This window comes from Osmia lignaria, unplaced genomic scaffold, assembly GCF_051020975.1.
Source record: "Osmia lignaria lignaria isolate PbOS001 unplaced genomic scaffold, iyOsmLign1 scaffold0002, whole genome shotgun sequence".
Classification (NCBI taxonomy): Eukaryota; Metazoa; Arthropoda; class Insecta; order Hymenoptera; family Megachilidae; genus Osmia; species Osmia lignaria.
The window spans coordinates 29,942,984-29,966,769 of NW_027478159.1; positions in this window are offsets into that span (position 1 = coordinate 29,942,984).

Consider the following 23,786-nt stretch of genomic DNA (forward strand, 5'->3'; position numbering starts at 1 on the left):
AGAAAGGGGCCACGGTGTTTCTGTATCTCTATTATGTTGGTGCGGCTTCGGAACTTTTAAATATCTTGATATATCTCGAGAACTACGCATCTGATCAAAAAATATCATAGAACATAAAAAGTAGGAAACTTAATTCTCTACAAAAACGGTCTCTTAACATTTTGCCATAGCTCGCTTCGTTTCCGAGATATTTGCAGATTTATCTCAAGGGAAGGGGCCTGACGGACATATTTCGAGATATTTCTTCTTCTTGTTGTTCTTCTTCTGCACAGCTAAGCTGGAAGTGGCATCTGCGGCTCGCACTAGTGCAGAGTTATCTCAAAGAAAGGGGCCACGGTGTTTCTGTATCTCTATTATGTTGGTGCGGCTTCGGAACTTTTAAATATCTCGATATATCTCGAAAACTACGCTTCTGATCAAAAAATATCATAGAACATAAATTGTAGGAAACATAATTCTCTACAAAAAACGTCTCTTAACATTTTGCCATAGCTCGCTTCGTTTCCGAGATATTTGCAGATTTATCTCAAGGGAAGGGGCCTAACGGACATATTTCGAGATATTTCTTCTTCTTGTTGTTCTTCTTCTGCACAGCTAAGCTGGAAGTGGCATTTGCAGCTCGCAATAGTGCAGAGTTATCTCAAAGAAAGGGGCCACGGTGTTTCTGTATCTCTATTATGTTGGTGCGGCTTCGGAACTTTTAAATATCTTGATATATCTCGAGAACTGCGCATCTGATCAAAAAATATCATAGAACGTAAAAAGTAGGAAACTTAATTCTCTACAAAAAAGGTCTCTTAACATTTTGCCATAGCTCTCTTCGTTTCCGAGATATTTGCAGATTTATCTCAAGGGAAGGGTCCTGACGGACATATTTCGAGATATTTCTCCTTCTTGTTGTTCTTCTTCTGCACAGCTAAGCTGGAAGTGGCATTTGCAGCTCGCAATAGTGCAGAGTTATCTCAAAGAAAGGGGCCACGGTGTTTCTGTATCTCTATTATGTTGGTGCGGCTTCGGAACTTTTAAATATCTTGATATATCTCGAGAACTGCGCATCTGATCAAAAAATATCATAGAACATAAAAAGTAGGAAACTTAATTCTCTACAAAAAAGGTCTCTTAACATTTTGCCATAGCTCGCTTCGTTTCCGAGATATTTGCAGATATATCTCAAGGGCAGGGGCCTGACGGACATATTTCGAGATATTTCTTCTTCTTGTTGTTCTTCTTCTGCACAGCTAAGCTGGAAGTGGCATTTGCGGCTCGCACTAGTGCAGAGTTATCTCAAAGAAAGGGGCCACGGTGTTTCTGTATCTCTATTATGTTGGTGCGGCTTCGGAACTTTTAAATATCTCGATATATCTCGAAAAGTACGCTTCTGATCATAAAATATCATAGAACATAAATTGTAGGAAACATAATTCTCTACAAAAAACGTCTCTTAACATTTTGCCATAGCTCGCTTCGTTTCCGAGATATTTGCAGATTCAGCTCAAAGGAACTGGCCTGACGGACATATTTCGAGATATTTCTTCTTCTTGTTGTTCTTCTTCTGCACAGCTAAGCTGGAAGTGGCATTTGCAGCTCGCAATAGTGCAGAGTTATCTCAAAGAAAGGGGCCACGGTGTTTCTGTATCTCTATTATGTTGGTGCGGCTTCGGAACTTTTAAATATCTTGATATATCTCGAGAACTACGCATCTGATCAAAAAATATCATAGAACATAAAAAGTAGGAAACCTAATTTTCTACAAAAAAGGTCTCTTAACATTTTGCCATAGCTCGCTTCGTTTCCGAGATATTTGCAGATTTATCTCAAGGGAAGGCGCCTGACGGACATATTTCGAGATATTTCTTCTTCTTGTTGTTCTTCTTCTGCACAGCTAAGCTGGAAGTGGCATTTGCGGCTCGCACTAGTGCAGAGTTATCTCAAAGAAAGGGGCCACGGTGTTTCTGTATCCCTATTATGTTGGTGCGGCTTCGGAACTTTTAAATATCTCGATATATCTCGAAAACTACGCTTCTGATCAAAAAATATCATAGAACATAAATTGTAGGAAACATAATTCTCTACAAAAAACGTCTCTTAACATTTTGCCATAGCTCGCTTCGTTTCCGAGATATTTGCAGATTCAGCTCAAAGGAACTGGCCTGACGGACATATTTCGAGATATTTCTTCTTCTTGTTGTTCTTCTTCTGCACAGCTAAACTGGAAGTGGCATTTCCAGCTCGCAATCGTGCAGAGTTATCTCAAAGAAAGGGGCCACGGTGTTTCTGTATCTCTATTATGTTGGTGCGGCTTCGGAACTTTTAAATATCTTGATATATCTCGAAAACTACGCATCTGATCAAAAAATATCATACAATATAAAAAGTAGGAAACTTAATTCTCTACAAAAAAGGTCTCTTAACATTTTGCCATAGCTCGCTTCGTTTCCGAGATATTTGCAGATGTATCTCAAGGGAAGGGGCCTGACGGACATATTTCGAGATATTTCTTCTTCTTGTTGTTCTTCTTCTGCACAACTAAGCTGGAAGTGGCATTTGCAGCTCGCAATAGTGCAGAGTTATCTGAAAGAAATGGGCCACGGTGTTTCTGTATCTCTATTATGTTGGTGCGGCTTCGGAACTTTTAAATATCTTGATATATCTCGAGAACTGCGCATCTGATCAAAAAATATCAGAGAACATAAAAAGTAGGAAACTTAATTCTCTACAAAAAAGGTCTCTTAACATTTTGCCATCGCTCGCTTCGTTTCCGAGATATTTGCAGATTTATCTCAAGGGAAGGGGCCTAACGGACATATTTCGAGATATTTCTTCTTCTTGTTGTTCTTCTTCTGCACAGCTAAGCTGGAAGTGGCATTTGCAGCTCGCAATAGTGCAGAGTTATCTCAAAGAAAGGGGCCACGGTGTTTCTGTATCTCTATTATGTTGGTGCGGCTTCGGAACTTTTAAATATCTTGATATATCTCGAGAACTGCGCATCTGATCAAAAAATATCATAGAACATAAAAAGTAGGAAACTTAATTCTCTACAAAAAAGGTCTCTTAACATTTTGCCATAGCTCGCTTCGTTTCCGAGATATTTGCAGATATATCTCAAGGGCAGGGGCCTGACGGACATATTTCGAGATATTTCTTCTTCTTGTTGTTCTTCTTCTGCACAGCTAAGCTGGAAGTGGCATTTGCGGCTCGCACTAGTGCAGAGTTATCTCAAAGAAAGGGGCCACGGTGTTTCTGTATCTCTATTATGTTGGTGCGGCTTCGGAACTTTTAAATATCTCGATATATCTCGAAAAGTACGCTTCTGATCATAAAATATCATAGAACATAAATTGTAGGAAACATAATTCTCTACAAAAAACGTCTCTTAACATTTTGCCATAGCTCGCTTCGTTTCCGAGATATTTGCAGATTCAGCTCAAAGGAACTGGCCTGACGGACATATTTCGAGATATTTCTTCTTCTTGTTGTTCTTCTTCTGCACAGCTAAGCTGGAAGTGGCATTTGCAGCTCGCAATAGTGCAGAGTTATCTCAAAGAAAGGGGCCACGGTGTTTCTGTATCTCTATTATGTTGGTGCGGCTTCGGAACTTTTAAATATCTTGAGATATGTCGAGAACTACGCATCTGATCAAAAAATATCATAGAACATAAAAAGTAGAAAACCTAATTTTCTACAAAAAAGGTCTCTTAACATTTTGCCATAGCTCGCTTCGTTTCCGAGATATTTGCAGATTTATCTCAAGGGAAGGCGCCTGACGGACATATTTCGAGATATTTCTTCTTCTTGTTGTTCTTCTTCTGCACAGCTAAGCTGGAAGTGGCATTTGCGGCTCGCACTAGTGCAGAGTTATCTCAAAGAAAGGGGCCACGGTGTTTCTGTATCCCTATTATGTTGGTGCGGCTTCGGAACTTTTAAATATCTCGATATATCTCGAAAACTACGCTTCTGATCAGAAAATATCATAGAACATAAATTGTAGGAAACATAATTCTCTACAAAAAACGTCTCTTAACATTTTGCCATAGCTCGCTTCGTTTCCGAGATATTTGCAGATTCAGCTCAAAGGAACTGGCCTGACGGACATATTTCGAGATATTTCTTCTTCTTGTTGTTCTTCTTCTACACAGCTAAACTGGAAGTGGCATTTCCAGCTCGCAATCGTGCAGAGTTATCTCAAAGAAAGGGGCCACGGTGTTTCTGTATCTCTATTATGTTGGTGCGGCTTCGGAACTTTTAAATATCTTGATATATCTCGAGAACTACGCATCTGATCAAAAAATATCATACAATATAAAAAGTAGGAAACTTAATTCTCTACAAAAAAGGTCTCTTAACATTTTGCCATAGCTCGCTTCGTTTCCGAGATATTTGCAGATTTATCTCAAGGGAAGGGGCCTGACGGACATATTTCGAGATACTTCTTCTTCTTGTTGTTCTTCTTCTGCACAGCTGAGCTGGAAGTGGCATTTGCAGGTCGCAATAGTGCAGAGTTATCTCAAAGAAAGGGGCCACGGTGTTTCTGTATCTCTATTATGTTGGTGCGGCTTCGGAACTTTTAAATATCTTGATATATCTCGAGAACTACGCATCTGATCAAAAAATATCATAGAACATAAAAAGTAGGAAACTTAATTCTCTACAAAAACGGTCTCTTAACATTTTGCCATAGCTCGCTTCGTTTCCGAGATATTTGCAGATTTATCTCAAGGGAAGGGGCCTGACGGACATATTTCGAGATATTTCTTCTTCTTGTTGTTCTTCTTCTGCACAGCTAAGCTGGAAGTGGCATTTGCGGCACGCACTAGTGCAGAGTTATCTCAAAGAAAGGGGCCACGGTGTTTCTGTATCCCTATTATGTTGGTGCGGCTTCGGAACTTTTAAATATCTTGATATATCTCGAGAACTGCGCATCTGATCAAAAAATATCATAGAACATAGAAAGTAGGAAACTTAATTCTCTACAAAAAAGGTCTCTTAACATTTTGCCATAGCTCTCTTCGTTTCCGAGATATTTGCAGATTTATCTCAAGGGAAGGGGCCTGACGGACATATTTCGAGATATTTCTTCTTCTTGTTGTTCTTCTTCTGCACAGCTGAGCTGGAAGTGGCATTTGCAGCTCGCAATAGTCCAGAGTTATCTCAAAGAAAGGGGCCACGGTGTTTCTGTATCTCTATTATGTTGCTGCGGCTTCGGAACTTTTAAATATCTTGATATATCTCGAGAACTGCGCATCTGATCAAAAAATATCATAGAACATAAAAAGTAGGAAACTTAATTCTCTACAAAAAAGGTCTCTTAACATTTTGCCATAGCTCGCTTCGTTTCCGAGATATTTGCAGATTTATCTCAAGGGAAGGGGCCTGACGGACATATTTCGAGATATTTCTTCTTCTTGTTGTTCTTCCTCTGCACAGCTAAGCTGGAAGTGGCATTTGCAGCTCGCCATAGTGCAGAGTTATCTCAAAGAAAGGGGCCACGGTGTTTCTGTATCTCTATTATGTTGGTGCGGCTTCGGAACTTTTAAATATCTTGATATATCTCGAGAACTACGCATCTGATCAAAAAATATCATACAACATAAAAAGTAGGAAACTTAATTCTCTACAAAAAAGGTCTCTTAACATTTTGCCATAGCTCGCATCGTTTCCGAGATATTTGCAGATTTATCTCAAGGGAAGTGGCCTGACGGACATATTTCGAGATATTTCTTCTTCTTGTTGTTCTTCTTCTGCACAGCTGAGCTGGAAGTGGCATTTGCAGGTCGCAATAGTGCAGAGTTATCTCAAAGAAAGGGGCCACGGTGTTTCTGTATCTCTATTATGTTGGTGCGGCTTCGGAACTTTTAAATATCTTGATATATCTCGAGAACTACGCATCTGATCAAAAAATATCATAGAACATAAAAAGTAGGAAACTTAATTCTCTACAAAAACGGTCTCTTAACATTTTGCCATAGCTCGCTTCGTTTCCGAGATATTTGCAGATTTATCTCAAGGGAAGGGGCCTGACGGACATATTTCGAGATATTTCTTCTTCTTGTTGTTCTTCTTCTGCACAGCTAAGCTGGAAGTGGCATTTGCGGCTCGCACTAGTGCAGAGTTATCTCAAAGAAAGGGGCCACGGTGTTTCTGTATCCCTATTATGTTGGTGCGGCTTCGGAACTTTTAAATATCTTGATATATCTCGAGAACTGCGCATCTGATCAAAAAATATCATAGAACATAGAAAGTAGGAAACTTAATTCTCTACAAAAAAGGTCTCTTAACATTTTGCCATAGCTCTCTTCGTTTCCGAGATATTTGCAGATTTATCTCAAGGGAAGGGGCCTGACGGACATATTTCGAGATATTTCTTCTTCTTGTTGTTCTTCTTCTGCACAGCTGAGCTGGAAGTGGCATTTGCAGCTCGCAATAGTCCAGAGTTATCTCAAAGAAAGGGGCCACGGTGTTTCTGTATCTCTATTATGTTGCTGCGGCTTCGGAACTTTTAAATATCTTGATATATCTCGAGAACTGCGCATCTGATCAAAAAATATCATAGAACATAAAAAGTAGGAAACTTAATTCTCTACAAAAAAGGTCTCTTAACATTTTGCCATAGCTCGCTTCGTTTCCGAGATATTTGCAGATTTATCTCAAGGGAAGGGGCCTGACGGACATATTTCGAGATATTTCTTCTTCTTGTTGTTCTTCCTCTGCACAGCTAAGCTGGAAGTGGCATTTGCAGCTCGCCATAGTGCAGAGTTATCTCAAAGAAAGGGGCCACGGTGTTTCTGTATCTCTATTATGTTGGTGCGGCTTCGGAACTTTTAAATATCTTGATATATCTCGAGAACTACGCATCTGATCAAAAAATATCATACAACATAAAAAGTAGGAAACTTAATTCTCTACAAAAAAGGTCTCTTAACATTTTGCCATAGCTCGCATCGTTTCCGAGATATTTGCAGATTTATCTCAAGGGAAGTGGCCTGACGGACATATTTCGAGATATTTCTTCTTCTTGTTGTTCTTCTTCTGCACAGCTAAGCTGGAAGTGGCATTTGCAGCTCGCAATAGTGCAGAGTTATCTGAAAGAAAGGGGCCACGGTGTTTCTGTATCTCTATTATGTTGGTGCGGCTTCGGAACTTTTAAATATCTTGATATATCTCGAGAACTGCGCATCTGATCAAAAAATATCATAGAACATAAAAAGTAGGAAACTTAATTCTCTACAAAAAAGGTCTCTTAACATTTTGCCATAGCTCGCTTCGTTTCCGAGATATTTGCAGATTTATCTCAAGGGAAGGGGCCTGACGGACATATTTCGAGATATTTCTTCTTCTTGTTGTTCTTCTTCTGCACAGCTCAGCTGGAAGTGGCATTTACAGCTCGCAATAGTGGAAAGTTATCTCAAAGAAAGGGGCCACGGTGTTTCTGTATCTCTATTATGTTGGTGCGGCTTCGGAACTTTTAAATATCTTGATATATCTCGAGAACTGCGCATCTGATCAAAAAATATCATAGAACATAGAAAGTAGGAAACTTAATTCTCTACAAAAAAGGTCTCTTAACATTTTGCCATAGCTCTCTTCGTTTCCGAGATATTTGCAGATTTATCTCAAGGGAAGGGGCCTGACGGACATATTTCGAGATATTTCTTCTTCTTGTTGTTCTTCTTCTGCACAGCTGAGCTGGAAGTGGCATTTGCAGCTCGCAATAGTCCAGAGTTATCTCAAAGAAAGGGGCCACGGTGTTTCTGTATCTCTATTATGTTGCTGCGGCTTCGGAACTTTTAAATATCTTGATATATCTCGAGAACTGCGCATCTGATCAAAAAATATCATAGAACATAAAAAGTAGGAAACTTAATTCTCTACAAAAAAGGTCTCTTAACATTTTGCCATAGCTCGCTTCGTTTCCGAGATATTTGCAGATTTATCTCAAGGGAAGGGGCCTGACGGACATATTTCGAGATATTTCTTCTTCTTGTTGTTCTTCCTCTGCACAGCTAAGCTGGAAGTGGCATTTGCAGCTCGCCATAGTGCAGAGTTATCTCAAAGAAAGGGGCCACGGTGTTTCTGTATCTCTATTATGTTGGTGCGGCTTCGGAACTTTTAAATATCTTGATATATCTCGAGAACTACGCATCTGATCAAAAAATATCATACAACATAAAAAGTAGGAAACTTAATTCTCTACAAAAAAGGTCTCTTAACATTTTGCCATAGCTCGCATCGTTTCCGAGATATTTGCAGATTTATCTCAAGGGAAGTGGCCTGACGGACATATTTCGAGATATTTCTTCTTCTTGTTGTTCTTCTTCTGCACAGCTAAGCTGGAAGTGGCATTTGCAGCTCGCAATAGTGCAGAGTTATCTGAAAGAAAGGGGCCACGGTGTTTCTGTATCTCTATTATGTTGGTGCGGCTTCGGAACTTTTAAATATCTTGATATATCTCGAGAACTGCGCATCTGATCAAAAAATATCATAGAACATAAAAAGTAGGAAACTTAATTCTCTACAAAAAAGGTCTCTTAACATTTTGCCATAGCTCGCATCGTTTCCGAGATATTTGCAGATTTATCTCAAGGGAAGTGGCCTGACGGACATATTTCGAGATATTTCTTCTTCTTGTTGTTCTTCTTCTGCACAGCTAAGCTGGAAGTGGCATTTGCAGCTCGCAATAGTGCAGAGTTATCTGAAAGAAAGGGGCCACGGTGTTTCTGTATCTCTATTATGTTGGTGCGGCTTCGGAACTTTTAAATATCTTGATATATCTCGAGAACTGCGCATCTGATCAAAAAATATCATAGAACATAAAAAGTAGGAAACTTAATTCTCTACAAAAAAGGTCTCTTAACATTTTGCCATAGCTCGCTTCGTTTCCGAGATATTTGCAGATTTATCTCAAGGGAAGGGGCCTTACGGACATATTTAGAGATATTTCTTCTTCTTGTTGTTCTTCTTCTGCACAGCTAAGCTGGAGGTGGCATTTACAGCTCGCAATAGTGCAGAGTTATCTCAAAGAAAGGGGCCACGGTGTTTCTGTATCTCTATTATGTTGGTGCGGCTTCGGAACTTTTAAATATCTTGATATATCTCGAGAACTGCGCATCTGATCAAAAAATATCATAGAACATAAAAAGTAGGAAACTTAATTCTCTACAAAAAAGGTCTCTTAACATTTTGCCATAGCTCGCTTCGTTTCCGAGATATTTGCAGATATATCTCAAGGGCAGGGGCCTGACGGACATATTTCGAGATATTTCTTCTTCTTGTTGTTCTTCTTCTGCACAGCTAAGCTGGAAGTGGCATTTGCGGCTCGCACTAGTGCAGAGTTATCTCAAAGAAAGGGGCCACGGTGTTTCTGTATCTCTATTATGTTGGTGCGGCTTCGGAACTTTTAAATATCTCGATATATCTCGAAAAGTACGCTTCTGATCATAAAATATCATAGAACATAAATTGTAGGAAACATAATTCTCTACAAAAAACGTCTGTTAACATTTTGCCATAGCTCGCTTCGTTTCCGAGATATTTGCAGATTCAGCTCAAAGGAACTGGCCTGACGGACATATTTCGAGATATTTCTTCTTCTTGTTGTTCTTCTTCTGCACAGCTAAGCTGGAAGTGGCATTTGCGGCTCGCACTAGTGCAGAGTTATCTCAAAGAAAGGGGCCACGGTGTTTCTGTATCCCTATTATGTTGGTGCGGCTTCGGAACTTTTAAATATCTCGATATATCTCGAAAACTACGCTTCTGATCAGAAAATATCATAGAACATAAATTGTAGGAAACATAATTCTCTACAAAAAACGTCTCTTAACATTTTGCCATAGCTCGCTTCGTTTCCGAGATATTTGCAGATTCAGCTCAAAGGAACTGGCCTGACGGACATATTTCGAGATATTTCTTCTTCTTGTTGTTCTTCTTCTGCACAGCTAAACTGGAAGTGGCATTTCCAGCTCGCAATCGTGCAGAGTTATCTCAAAGAAAGGGGCCACGGTGTTTCTGTATCTCTATTATGTTGGTGCGGCTTCGGAACTTTTAAATATCTTGATATATCTCGAGAACTACGCATCTGATCAAAAAATATCATACAATATAAAAAGTAGGAAACTTAATTCTCTACAAAAAAGGTCTCTTAACATTTTGCCATAGCTCGCTTCGTTTCCGAGATATTTGCAGATTTATCTCAAGGGAAGGGGCCTGACGGACATATTTCGAGATACTTCTTCTTCTTGTTGTTCTTCTGCTGCACAGCTGAGCTGGAAGTGGCATTTGCAGGTCGCAATAGTGCAGAGTTATCTCAAAGAAAGGGGCCACGGTGTTTCTGTATCTCTATTATGTTGGTGCGGCTTCGGAACTTTTAAATATCTTGATATATCTCGAGAACTACGCATCTGATCAAAAAATATCATAGAACATAAAAAGTAGGAAACTTAATTCTCTACAAAAACGGTCTCTTAACATTTTGCCATAGCTCGCTTCGTTTCCGAGATATTTGCAGATTTATCTCAAGGGAAGGGGCCTGACGGACATATTTCGAGATATTTCTTCTTCTTGTTGTTCTTCTTCTGCACAGCTAAGCTGGAAGTGGCATCTGCGGCTCGCACTAGTGCAGAGTTATCTCAAAGAAAGGGGCCACGGTGTTTCTGTATCTCTATTATGTTGGTGCGGCTTCGGAACTTTTAAATATCTCGATATATCTCGAAAACTACGCTTCTGATCAAAAAATATCATAGAACATAAATTGTAGGAAACATAATTCTCTACAAAAAACGTCTCTTAACATTTTGCCATAGCTCGCTTCGTTTCCGAGATATTTGCAGATTTATCTCAAGGGAAGGGGCCTAACGGACATATTTCGAGATATTTCTTCTTCTTGTTGTTCTTCTTCTGCACAGCTAAGCTGGAAGTGGCATTTGCAGCTCGCAATAGTGCAGAGTTATCTCAAAGAAAGGGGCCACGGTGTTTCTGTATCTCTATTATGTTGGTGCGGCTTCGGAACTTTTAAATATCTTGATATATCTCGAGAACTGCGCATCTGATCAAAAAATATCATAGAACGTAAAAAGTAGGAAACTTAATTCTCTACAAAAAAGGTCTCTTAACATTTTGCCATAGCTCTCTTCGTTTCCGAGATATTTGCAGATTTATCTCAAGGGAAGGGTCCTGACGGACATATTTCGAGATATTTCTTCTTCTTGTTGTTCTTCTTCTGCACAGCTAGACTGGAAGTGGCATTTCCAGCTCGCAATAGTGCAGAGTTATCCCAAAGAAAGGGGCCACGGTGTTTCTGTATCTCTATTATGTTGCTGCGGCTTCGGAACTTTTAAATATCTTGATATATCTCGAGAACTGCGCATCTGATCAAAAAATATCATAGAACATAAAAAGTAGGAAACTTAATTCTCTACAAAAAAGGTCTCTTAACATTTTGCCATAGCTCGCTTCGTTTCCGAGATATTTGCAGATTTATCTCAAGGGAAGGGGCCTGACGGACATATTTCGAGATATTTCTTCTTCTTGTTGTTCTTCCTCTGCACAGCTAAGCTGGAAGTGGCATTTGCAGCTCGCCATAGTGCAGAGTTATCTCAAAGAAAGGGGCCACGGTGTTTCTGTATCTCTATTATGTTGGTGCGGCTTCGGAACTTTTAAATATCTTGATATATCTCGAGAACTACGCATCTGATCAAAAAATATCATACAACATAAAAAGTAGGAAACTTAATTCTCTACAAAAAAGGTCTCTTAACATTTTGCCATAGCTCGCATCGTTTCCGAGATATTTGCAGATTTATCTCAAGGGAAGTGGCCTGACGGACATATTTCGAGATATTTCTTCTTCTTGTTGTTCTTCTTCTGCACAGCTAAGCTGGAAGTGGCATTTGCAGCTCGCAATAGTGCAGAGTTATCTGAAAGAAAGGGGCCACGGTGTTTCTGTATCTCTATTATGTTGGTGCGGCTTCGGAACTTTTAAATATCTTGATATATCTCGAGAACTGCGCATCTGATCAAAAAATATCATAGAACATAAAAAGTAGGAAACTTAATTCTCTACAAAAAAGGTCTCTTAACATTTTGCCATAGCTCGCATCGTTTCCGAGATATTTGCAGATTTATCTCAAGGGAAGTGGCCTGACGGACATATTTCGAGATATTTCTTCTTCTTGTTGTTCTTCTTCTGCACAGCTAAGCTGGAAGTGGCATTTGCAGCTCGCAATAGTGCAGAGTTATCTGAAAGAAAGGGGCCACGGTGTTTCTGTATCTCTATTATGTTGGTGCGGCTTCGGAACTTTTAAATATCTTGATATATCTCGAGAACTGCGCATCTGATCAAAAAATATCATAGAACATAAAAAGTAGGAAACTTAATTCTCTACAAAAAAGGTCTCTTAACATTTTGCCATAGCTCGCTTCGTTTCCGAGATATTTGCAGATTTATCTCAAGGGAAGGGGCCTTACGGACATATTTAGAGATATTTCTTCTTCTTGTTGTTCTTCTTCTGCACAGCTAAGCTGGAGGTGGCATTTACAGCTCGCAATAGTGCAGAGTTATCTCAAAGAAAGGGGCCACGGTGTTTCTGTATCTCTATTATGTTGGTGCGGCTTCGGAACTTTTAAATATCTTGATATATCTCGAGAACTGCGCATCTGATCAAAAAATATCATAGAACATAAAAAGTAGGAAACTTAATTCTCTACAAAAAAGGTCTCTTAACATTTTGCCATAGCTCGCTTCGTTTCCGAGATATTTGCAGATATATCTCAAGGGCAGGGGCCTGACGGACATATTTCGAGATATTTCTTCTTCTTGTTGTTCTTCTTCTGCACAGCTAAGCTGGAAGTGGCATTTGCGGCTCGCACTAGTGCAGAGTTATCTCAAAGAAAGGGGCCACGGTGTTTCTGTATCTCTATTATGTTGGTGCGGCTTCGGAACTTTTAAATATCTCGATATATCTCGAAAAGTACGCTTCTGATCATAAAATATCATAGAACATAAATTGTAGGAAACATAATTCTCTACAAAAAACGTCTGTTAACATTTTGCCATAGCTCGCTTCGTTTCCGAGATATTTGCAGATTCAGCTCAAAGGAACTGGCCTGACGGACATATTTCGAGATATTTCTTCTTCTTGTTGTTCTTCTTCTGCACAGCTAAGCTGGAAGTGGCATTTGCGGCTCGCACTAGTGCAGAGTTATCTCAAAGAAAGGGGCCACGGTGTTTCTGTATCCCTATTATGTTGGTGCGGCTTCGGAACTTTTAAATATCTCGATATATCTCGAAAACTACGCTTCTGATCAGAAAATATCATAGAACATAAATTGTAGGAAACATAATTCTCTACAAAAAACGTCTCTTAACATTTTGCCATAGCTCGCTTCGTTTCCGAGATATTTGCAGATTCAGCTCAAAGGAACTGGCCTGACGGACATATTTCGAGATATTTCTTCTTCTTGTTGTTCTTCTTCTGCACAGCTAAACTGGAAGTGGCATTTCCAGCTCGCAATCGTGCAGAGTTATCTCAAAGAAAGGGGCCACGGTGTTTCTGTATCTCTATTATGTTGGTGCGGCTTCGGAACTTTTAAATATCTTGATATATCTCGAGAACTACGCATCTGATCAAAAAATATCATACAATATAAAAAGTAGGAAACTTAATTCTCTACAAAAAAGGTCTCTTAACATTTTGCCATAGCTCGCTTCGTTTCCGAGATATTTGCAGATTTATCTCAAGGGAAGGGGCCTGACGGACATATTTCGAGATACTTCTTCTTCTTGTTGTTCTTCTGCTGCACAGCTGAGCTGGAAGTGGCATTTGCAGGTCGCAATAGTGCAGAGTTATCTCAAAGAAAGGGGCCACGGTGTTTCTGTATCTCTATTATGTTGGTGCGGCTTCGGAACTTTTAAATATCTTGATATATCTCGAGAACTACGCATCTGATCAAAAAATATCATAGAACATAAAAAGTAGGAAACTTAATTCTCTACAAAAACGGTCTCTTAACATTTTGCCATAGCTCGCTTCGTTTCCGAGATATTTGCAGATTTATCTCAAGGGAAGGGGCCTGACGGACATATTTCGAGATATTTCTTCTTCTTGTTGTTCTTCTTCTGCACAGCTAAGCTGGAAGTGGCATCTGCGGCTCGCACTAGTGCAGAGTTATCTCAAAGAAAGGGGCCACGGTGTTTCTGTATCTCTATTATGTTGGTGCGGCTTCGGAACTTTTAAATATCTCGATATATCTCGAAAACTACGCTTCTGATCAAAAAATATCATAGAACATAAATTGTAGGAAACATAATTCTCTACAAAAAACGTCTCTTAACATTTTGCCATAGCTCGCTTCGTTTCCGAGATATTTGCAGATTTATCTCAAGGGAAGGGGCCTAACGGACATATTTCGAGATATTTCTTCTTCTTGTTGTTCTTCTTCTGCACAGCTAAGCTGGAAGTGGCATTTGCAGCTCGCAATAGTGCAGAGTTATCTCAAAGAAAGGGGCCACGGTGTTTCTGTATCTCTATTATGTTGGTGCGGCTTCGGAACTTTTAAATATCTTGATATATCTCGAGAACTGCGCATCTGATCAAAAAATATCATAGAACGTAAAAAGTAGGAAACTTAATTCTCTACAAAAAAGGTCTCTTAACATTTTGCCATAGCTCTCTTCGTTTCCGAGATATTTGCAGATTTATCTCAAGGGAAGGGTCCTGACGGACATATTTCGAGATATTTCTTCTTCTTGTTGTTCTTCTTCTGCACAGCTAGACTGGAAGTGGCATTTCCAGCTCGCAATAGTGCAGAGTTATCCCAAAGAAAGGGGCCACGGTGTTTCTGTATCTCTATTATGTTGGTGCGGCTTCGCAACTTTTAAATATCTCGATATATCTCGAAAACTACGCTTCTGATCAAAAAATATCATAGAACATAAATTGTAGGAAACATAATTCTCTACAAAAAAGGTCTCTTAACATTTTGCCATAGCTCGCTTCGTTTCCGAGATATTTGCAGATTTATCTCAAGGGAAGGGTCCTGATGGACATATTTCGAGATATTTCTTCTTCTTGTTGTTCTTCTTCTGCACAGCTAAACTGGAAGTGGCATTTCCAGCTCGCAATCGTGCAGAGTTATCTCAAAGAAAGGGGCCACGGTGTTTCTGTATCTCTATTATGTTGGTGCGGCTTCGGAACTTTTAAATATCTTGATATATCTCGAGAACTACGCATCTGATCAAAAAATATCATAGAACATAAAAAGTAGGAAACTTAATTCTCTACAAAAAAGGTCTCTTAACATTTTGCCATAGCTCGCTTCGTTTCCGAGATATTTGCAGATTTATCTCAAGGGAAGGGGCCTTACGGACATATTTAGAGATATTTCTTCTTCTTGTTGTTCTTCTTCTGCACAGCTAAGCTGGAGGTGGCATTTACAGCTCGCAATAGTGCAGAGTTATCTCAAAGAAAGGGGCCACGGTGTTTCTGTATCTCTATTATGTTGGTGCGGCTTCGGAACCTTTAAATATCTCGATATATCTCGAAAACTACGCTTCTGATCAAAAAATATCATAGAACATAAAAAGTAGGAAACTTAATTCTCTACAAAAAAGGTCTCTTAACATTTTGCCATAGCTCGCTTCGTTTCCGAGATATTTGCAGATTTATCTCAAGTGAAGGGGCCTGACGGACATACTTCGAGATATTTCTTCTTCTTGTTGTCCTTCTTCTGCACAGCTAAGCTGGAAGTGGCATTTGCGGCTCGCACTAGTGCAGAGTTATCTCAAAGAAAGGGGCCACGTTGTTTCTGTATCTCTATTATGTTGGTGCGGCTTCGGAACTTTTAAATATCTCGATATATCTCGAAAACTACGCTTCTGATCAAAAAACATCATAGAACATAAATTGTAGGAAACATAATTCTCTACAAAAAACGTCTCTTAACATTTTGCCATAGCTCGCTTCGTTTCCGAGATATTTGCAGATTCAGCTCAAAGGAACGGGCCTGACGGACATATTTCGAGATATTTCTTCTTCTTGTTGTTCTTCCTCTGCACAGCTAAGCTGGAAGTGGCATTTGCAGCTCGCAATAGTGCAGAGTTATCTCAAAGAAAGAGGCCACGGTGTTTCGGTACCCCTATTATGTTGGTGCAGCTTCGGAACTTTTAAATATCTTGATATATCTCGAGAACTACGCATCTGATCAAAAAATATCATAGAACATAAAAAGTAGGATACATAATTCTCTACATAAAACGTCTCTTAACATTTTGCCATAGCTCGCTTCGTTTCCGAGATATTTGCAGATTCAGCTCAAAGGAACGGGCCTGACGGACATATTTCGAGATATTTCTTCTTCTTGTTGTTCTTCCTCTGCACAGCTAAGCTGGAAGTGGCATTTGCAGCTCGCAATAGTGCAGAGTTATCTCAAAGAAAGGGGCCACGGTGTTTCTGTATCTCTATTATGTTGGTGCGGCTTCGGAACTTTTAAATATCTTGATATATCTCGAGAACTACGCATCTGATCAAAAAATATCATAGAACATAAAAAGTAGGAAACATAATTCTCTACAAAAAAGGTCTCTTAACATTTTGCCATAGCTCGCTTCGTTTCCGAGATATTTGCAGATTTATCTCAAGGGAAGGGGCCTGACGGACATATTTCGAGATATTTCTTCTTCTTGTTGTTCTTCTTCTGCATAGCTAAGCTGGAAGTGGCATTTGCGGCTCGCACTAGTGCAGAGTTATCTCAAAGAAAGGGGCCACGGTGTTTCTGTATCTCTATTATGTTGGTGCGGCTTCGGAACTTTTAAATATCTTGATATATCTCGAGAACTACGCATCTGATCAAAAAATATCATAGAACATAAAAAGTAGGAAACTTAATTCTCTACAAAAAAGGTCTCTTAACATTTTGCCATAGCTCGCTTCGTTTCCGAGATATTTGCAGATTCAGCTCAAAGGAACGGGCCTGACGGACATATTTCGAGATATTTCTTCTTCTTGTTGTTCTTCCTCTGCACAGCTAAGCTGGAAGTGGCATTTGCAGCTCGCAATAGTGCAGAGTTATCTCGAAGAAAGAGGCCACGGTGTTTCTGTACCCCTATTATGTTGGTGCAGCTTCGGAACTTTTAAATATCTTGATATATCTCGAGAACTACGCATCTGATCAAAAAATATCATAGAACATAAAAAGTAGGAAACTTAATTCTCTACAAAAAAGGTCTCTTAACATTTTGCCATAGCTCGCTTCGTTTCCGAGATATTTGCAGATTTATCTCAAGGGAAGGCGCCTGACGAACATATTTCGAGATATTTCTTCTTCTTGTTGTTCTTCTTCTGCACAGCTAAGCTGGAAGTGGCATTTGCAGCTCGCAATAGTGCAGAGTTATCTCAAAGAAAGAGGCCACGGTGTTTCTGTATCTCTATTATGTTGGTGCGGCTTCGGAACTTTTAAATATCTTGATATATCTCGAGAACTACGCATCTGATCAAAAAATATCATAGAACATAAAAAGTAGGAAACTTAATTCTCTACAAATAAGGTCTCTTAACATTTTGCCATAGCTCGCTTCGTTTCCGAGATATTTGCAGATTTATCTCAAGGGAAGGGGCCTAACGGACATATTTCGAGATATTTCTTCTTCTTGTTGTTCTTCTTCTGCACAGCTAAACTGGAAGTGGCATTTCCAGCTCGCAATAGTGCAGAGTTATCTCAAAGAAAGGGGCCACGGTGTTTCTGTATCTCTATTATGTTGGTGCGGCTTCGGAACTTTTAAATATCTTGATATATCTCGAGAACTACGCATCTGATCAAAAAATATCATAGAACATAAAAAGTAGGAAACTTAATTCTCTACAAATAAGGTCTCTTAACATTTTGCCATAGCTCGCTTCGTTTCGGAGATATCTGCAGATTTATCTCAAGGGAAGGGGCCTGACGGACATATTTCGAGATATTTCTTCTTCTTGTTGTTCTTCTTCTGCACAGCTAAGCTGGAAGTGGCATTTGCAGCTCGCAATAGTGCAGAGTTATCTCAAAGAAAGGGTCCACGGTGTTTCTGAATCTCTATTATGTTGGTGCGGCTTCGGAACTTTTAAATATCTTGATATATCTCGAGAACTACGCATCTGATCAAAAAATATCATAGAACATAAAAGGTAGGAAACTTAATTCTCTACAAAAAAGGTCTCTTAACATTTTGCCATAGCTCGCTTCGTTTCCGAGATATTTGCAGATTTATCTCGAGGGAAGGGGCCTGACGGACATATTTCAAGATATTTCTTCTTCTTGTTGTTCTTCTTCTGCACAGCTAAGCTGGAAGTGACATTTGCGGCTCGCACTAGTGCAGAGTTATCTCAAAGAAAGGGGCCACGGTGTTTCTGGATCTCTATTATGTTGGTGCGGCTTCGGAACTTTTAAATATCTCGATATATCTCGAAAACTACGCTTCTGATCAAAAAATATCATAGAACATAAATTGTAGGAAACATAATTCTCTACAAAAAAGGTCTCTTAACATTTTGCCATAGCTCGTTTCGTTTCCGAGATATTTGCAGATATATCTCAAGGGAAGGGGCCTGACGGACATATTTCGAGATATTTCTTCTTCTTGTTGTTCTTCTTCTGCACATCTAAGCTGGAAGTGGCATTTGCGGCTCGCACTAGTGCAGAGTTATCTCAAAGAAAGGGGCCACGGTGTTTCTGTATCTCTATTATGTTGGTGCGGCTTCGGAACTTTTAAATATCTTGATATATCTCGAGAACTACGCATCTGATCAAAAAATATCATACTACATAAAAAGTAGGAAACTTAATTCTCTACAAGAAAGGTCTCTTAACATTTTGCCATAGCTCGCTTCGTTTTCGAGGTATTTGCAGATTTATCTCAAGGGAAGGGGCCTGACGGGCATATTTCGAGATATTTCTTCTTCTTGTTGTTCTTCTTCTGCACAGCTAATCTGGAAGTGGCATTTTCAGCTCGCAATAGTGCATAGTTATCTCAAAGAAAGGGGCGACGGTGTTTCTGTATCTCTATTATGTTGGTGCGGCTTCGGAACTTTTAAATATCTTGATATATCTCGAGAACTACGCATCTGATCAAAAAATATCATAGAACATAAAAGGTAGGAAACTTAATTCTCTACAAAAAAGGTCTCTTAACATTTTGCCATAGCTCGCTTCGTTTCCGAGATATTTGCAGATTTATCTCGAGGGAAGGGGCCTGACGGACATATTTCGAGATATTTCTTCTTCTTGTTGTTCTTCTTCTGCACAGCTAAGCTGGAAGTGACATTTGCGGCTCGCACTAGTGCAGAGTTATCTCAAAGAAAGGGGCCACGGTGTTTCTGGATCTGTATTATGTTGGTGCGGCTTCGGAACTTTTAAATATCTCGATATATCTCGAAAACTACGCTTCTGATCAAAAAATATCATAGAACATAAATTGTAGGAAACATAATTCTCTACAAAAAAGGTCTCTTAACATTTTGCCATAGCTCGTTTCGTTTCCGAGATATTTGCAGATATATCTCAAGGGAAGGGGCCTGACGGACATATTTCGAGATATTTCTTCTTCTTGTTGTTCTTCTTCTGCACATCTAAGCTGGAAGTGGCATTTGCAGCTCGCAATAGTGCAGAGTTATCTCAAAGAAAGCGGCCACGGTGTTTCTGTACCTCTATTATGTTGGTGCGGCTTCGGAACTTTTAAATATCTTGATATATCTCGAGAACAACGCATCTGATCAAAAAACATCATAGAACATAAAAAGTAGGAAACTTAATTCTCTACAACAAAGGTCTCTTAACATTTTGCCATAGCTCGCTTCCTTTCCGAGATATTTGCAGATTTATCTCGAGGGAAGGGGCCTGACGGACATATTTCGAGATATTTCTTCTTCTTGTTGTTCTTCTTCTGCACAGCTAAGCTGGAAGTGACATTTGCGGCTCGCACTAGTGCAGAGTTATCTCAAAGAAAGGGGCCACGGTGTTTCTGGATCTCTATTATGTTGGTGCGGCTTCGGAACTTTTAAATATCTCGATATATCTCGAAAACTACGCTTCTGATCAAAAAATATCATAGAACATAAATTGTAGGAAACATAATTCTCTACAAAAAAGGTCTCTTAACATTTTGCCATAGCTCGTTTCGTTTCCGAGATATTTGCAGATATATCTCAAGGGAAGGGGCCTGACGGACATATTTCGAGATATTTCTTCTTCTTGTTGTTCTTCTTCTGCACATCTAAGCTGGAAGTGGCATTTGCAGCTCGCAATAGTGCAGAGTTATCTCAAAGAAAGCGGCCACGGTGTTTCTGTACCTCTATTATGTTGGTGCAGCTTCGGAACTTTTAAATATCTTGATATATCTCGAGAACAACGCATCTGATCAAAAAATATCATAGAACATAAAAAGTAGGAAACTTAATTCTCTACAACAAAGGTCTCTTAACATTTTGCCATAGCTCGCTTCGATTCCGAGATATTTGCAGATTTATCTCGAGGGAAGGGGCCTGACGGACATATTTCGAGATATTTCTTCTTCTTGTTGTTCTTCTTCTGCACAGCTAAGCTGGAAGTGACATTTGCGGCTCGCACTAGTGCAGAGTTATCTCAAAGAAAGGGGCCACGGTGTTTCTGGATCTCTATTATGTTGGTGCGGCTTCGGAACTTTTAAATATCTCGATATATCTCGAAAACTACGCTTCTGATCAAAAAATATCATAGAACATAAATTGTAGGAAACATAATTCTCTACAAAAAAGGTCTCTTAACATTTTGCCATAGCTCGTTTCGTTTCCGAGATATTTGCAGATATATCTCAAGGGAAGGGGCCTGACGGACATATTTCGAGATATTTCTTCTTCTTGTTGTTCTTCTTCTGCACATCTAAGCTGGAAGAGGCATTTGCAGCTCGCAATAGTGCAGAGTTATCTCAAAGAAAGCGGCCACGGTGTTTCTGTACCTCTATTATGTTGGTGCAGCTTCGGAACTTTTAAATATCTTGATATATCTCGAGATCTACGCATCTGATCAAAAAATATCATAGAACATGAAAAGTAGGAAACTTAATTCTCTACAAAAAAGGTCTCTTAACATTTTGCCATAGCTCGCTTCGTTTCCGAGATATTTGCAGATTTATCTCGAGGGAAGGGGCCTGACGGACATATTTCGAGATATTTCTTCTTCTTGTTGTTCTTCTTCTGCACAGCTAAGCTGGAAGTGACATTTGCGGCTCGCACTAGTGCAGAGTTATCTCAAAGAAAGGGGCCACGGTGTTTCTGGATCTCTATTATGTTGGTGCGGCTTCGGAACTTTTAAATATCTCGATATATCTCGAAAACTACGCTTCTGATCAAAAAATATCATAGAACATAAAAAGTAGGAAACTTAATTCTCTACAACAAAGGTCTCTTAACATTTTGCCATAGCTCGCTTCGATTCCGCGATATTTGCAGATTTATCTCGAGGGAAGGGGCCTGACGGACATATTTCGAGATATTTCTTCTTCTTGTTGTTCTTCTTCTGCACAGCTAAGCTGGAAGTGACATTTGCGGCTCGCACTAGTGCAGAGTTATCTCAAAGAAAGGGGCCACGGTGTTTCTGGATCTCTATTATGTTGGTGCGGCTTCGGAACTTTTAAATATCTCGATATATCTCGAAAACTACGCTTCTGATCAAAAAATATCATAGAACATAAATTGTAGGAAACATAATTCTCTACAAAAAAGGTCTCTTAACATTTTGCCATAGCTCGTTTCGTTTCCGAGATATTTGCAGATATATCTCAAGGGAAGGGGCCTGACGGACATATTTCGAGATATTTCTTCTTCTTGTTCTTCTTCTTCTGCACATCTAAGCTGGAAGTGGCATTTGCAGCTCGCAATAGTGCAGAGTTATCTCAAAGAAAGCGGCCACGGTGTTTCTGTACCTCTATTATGTTGGTGCAGCTTCGGAACTTTTAAATATCTTGATATATCTCGAGATCTACGCATCTGATCAAAAAATATCATAGAACATGAAAAGTAGGAAACTTAATTCTCTACAAAAAAGGTCTCTTAACATTTTGCCATAGCTCGCTTCGTTTCCGAGATATTTGCAGATTTATCTCAAGGGAAGGGGCCTAACGGACATATTTCGTGATATTTCTTCTTCTTGTTGTTCTTCTTCTGCACAGCTAAGCTGGAAGTGGCATTTGCAGCTCGCAATAGTGCAGAGTTATCTCAAAGAAAGGGGCCACGGTGTTTCTGTATCTCTATTATGTTGGTGCGGCTTCGGAACTTTTAAATATCTTGATATATCTCGAGAACAACGCATCTGATCAAAAAATATCATAGAACATAAAAAGTAGGAAACTTAATTCTGTACAAAAAGCGTCTCTTAACATTTTGCCATAGCTCGCTTCGTTTCCGAGATATGTGCAGATTCAGCTCAAAGGAACGGGCCTGACGGACATATTTCGAGATACTTCTTCTTCTTGTTGTTCTTCCTCTGCACAGCTAAGCTGGAAGTGGCATTTGCAGCTCGCAATAGTGCAGAGTTATCTCAACGAAAGGGGCCACGGTGTTTCTGTATCTCTATTATGTTGGTGCGGCTTCGGAACTTTTAAATATCTTGATATATCTCGAGAACTACGCATCTGATCAAAAAATATCATAGAACATAAAAAGTAGGAAACTTAATTCTCTACAAAAAAGGTTTCTTAACATTTTGCCATAGCTCGCTTCGTTTCCGAGATATTTGCAGATTTATCTCAAGGGAAGGGGCCTGACGGACATATTTCGAGATATTTCTTCTTCTTGTTGTCCTTCTTCTGCACAGCTAAGCTGGAAGTGGCATTTGCAGCTCGCAATAGTGCAGAGTTATCTCAAAGAAAGGGGCCACGGTGTTTCTGTATCTCTACTATGTTGGTGCGGCTTCGGAACTTTTAAATATCTTGATATATCTCGAGAACTACGCATCTGATCAAAAAATATCATAGAACATAAAAAGTAGGAAACTTAATTCTCTATAAAGAAGGTCTCTTATCATTTTGCCATAGCTCGCTTCGTTTCCGAGATATTTGCAGATTTATCTCAAGGGAAGGGGCCTGACGGACATATTTCGAGATATTTCTTCTTCTTGTTGTTCTTCCTCTGCACAGCTAAGCTGGAAGTGGCATTTGCAGCTCGCAATAGTGCAGAGTAATCTCAAAGAAAGGGGCCACGGTGTTTCTGTATCTCTATTATGTTGGTGCGGCTTCGGAACTTTTAAATATCTTGATATATCTCGAGAACTACGCATCTGATCAAAAAATATCATAGAACATAAAAAGTAGGAAACTTAATTCTCTACAAAAAAGGTCTCTTAACATTTTGCCATAGCTCGCTTCGTTTCCGAGATATTTGCAGATTTATCTCAAGGGAAGGGGCCTGACGGACATATTTCGAGATATTTCTTCTTCTTGTTGTTCTTCCTCTGCACAGCTAAGCTGGAAGTGGCATTTGCAGCTCGCAATAGTGCAGAGTAATCTCAAAGAAAGGGGCCACGGTGTTTCTGTATCTCTATTATGTTGGTGCGGCTTCGGAACTTTTAAATATCTTGATATATCTCGAGAACTACGCATCTGATCAAAAAATATCATAGAACATAAAAAGTAGGAAACTTAATTCTCTACAAAAAAGGTCTCTAAACATTTTGCAATAGCTCGCTTCGTTTCCGAGATATTTGCAGATTTATCTCAAGGGAAGGGGCCTGACGGACATATTTCGAGATATTTCTTCTTCTTGTTGTTCTTCTTCTGCACAGCTAAGTTG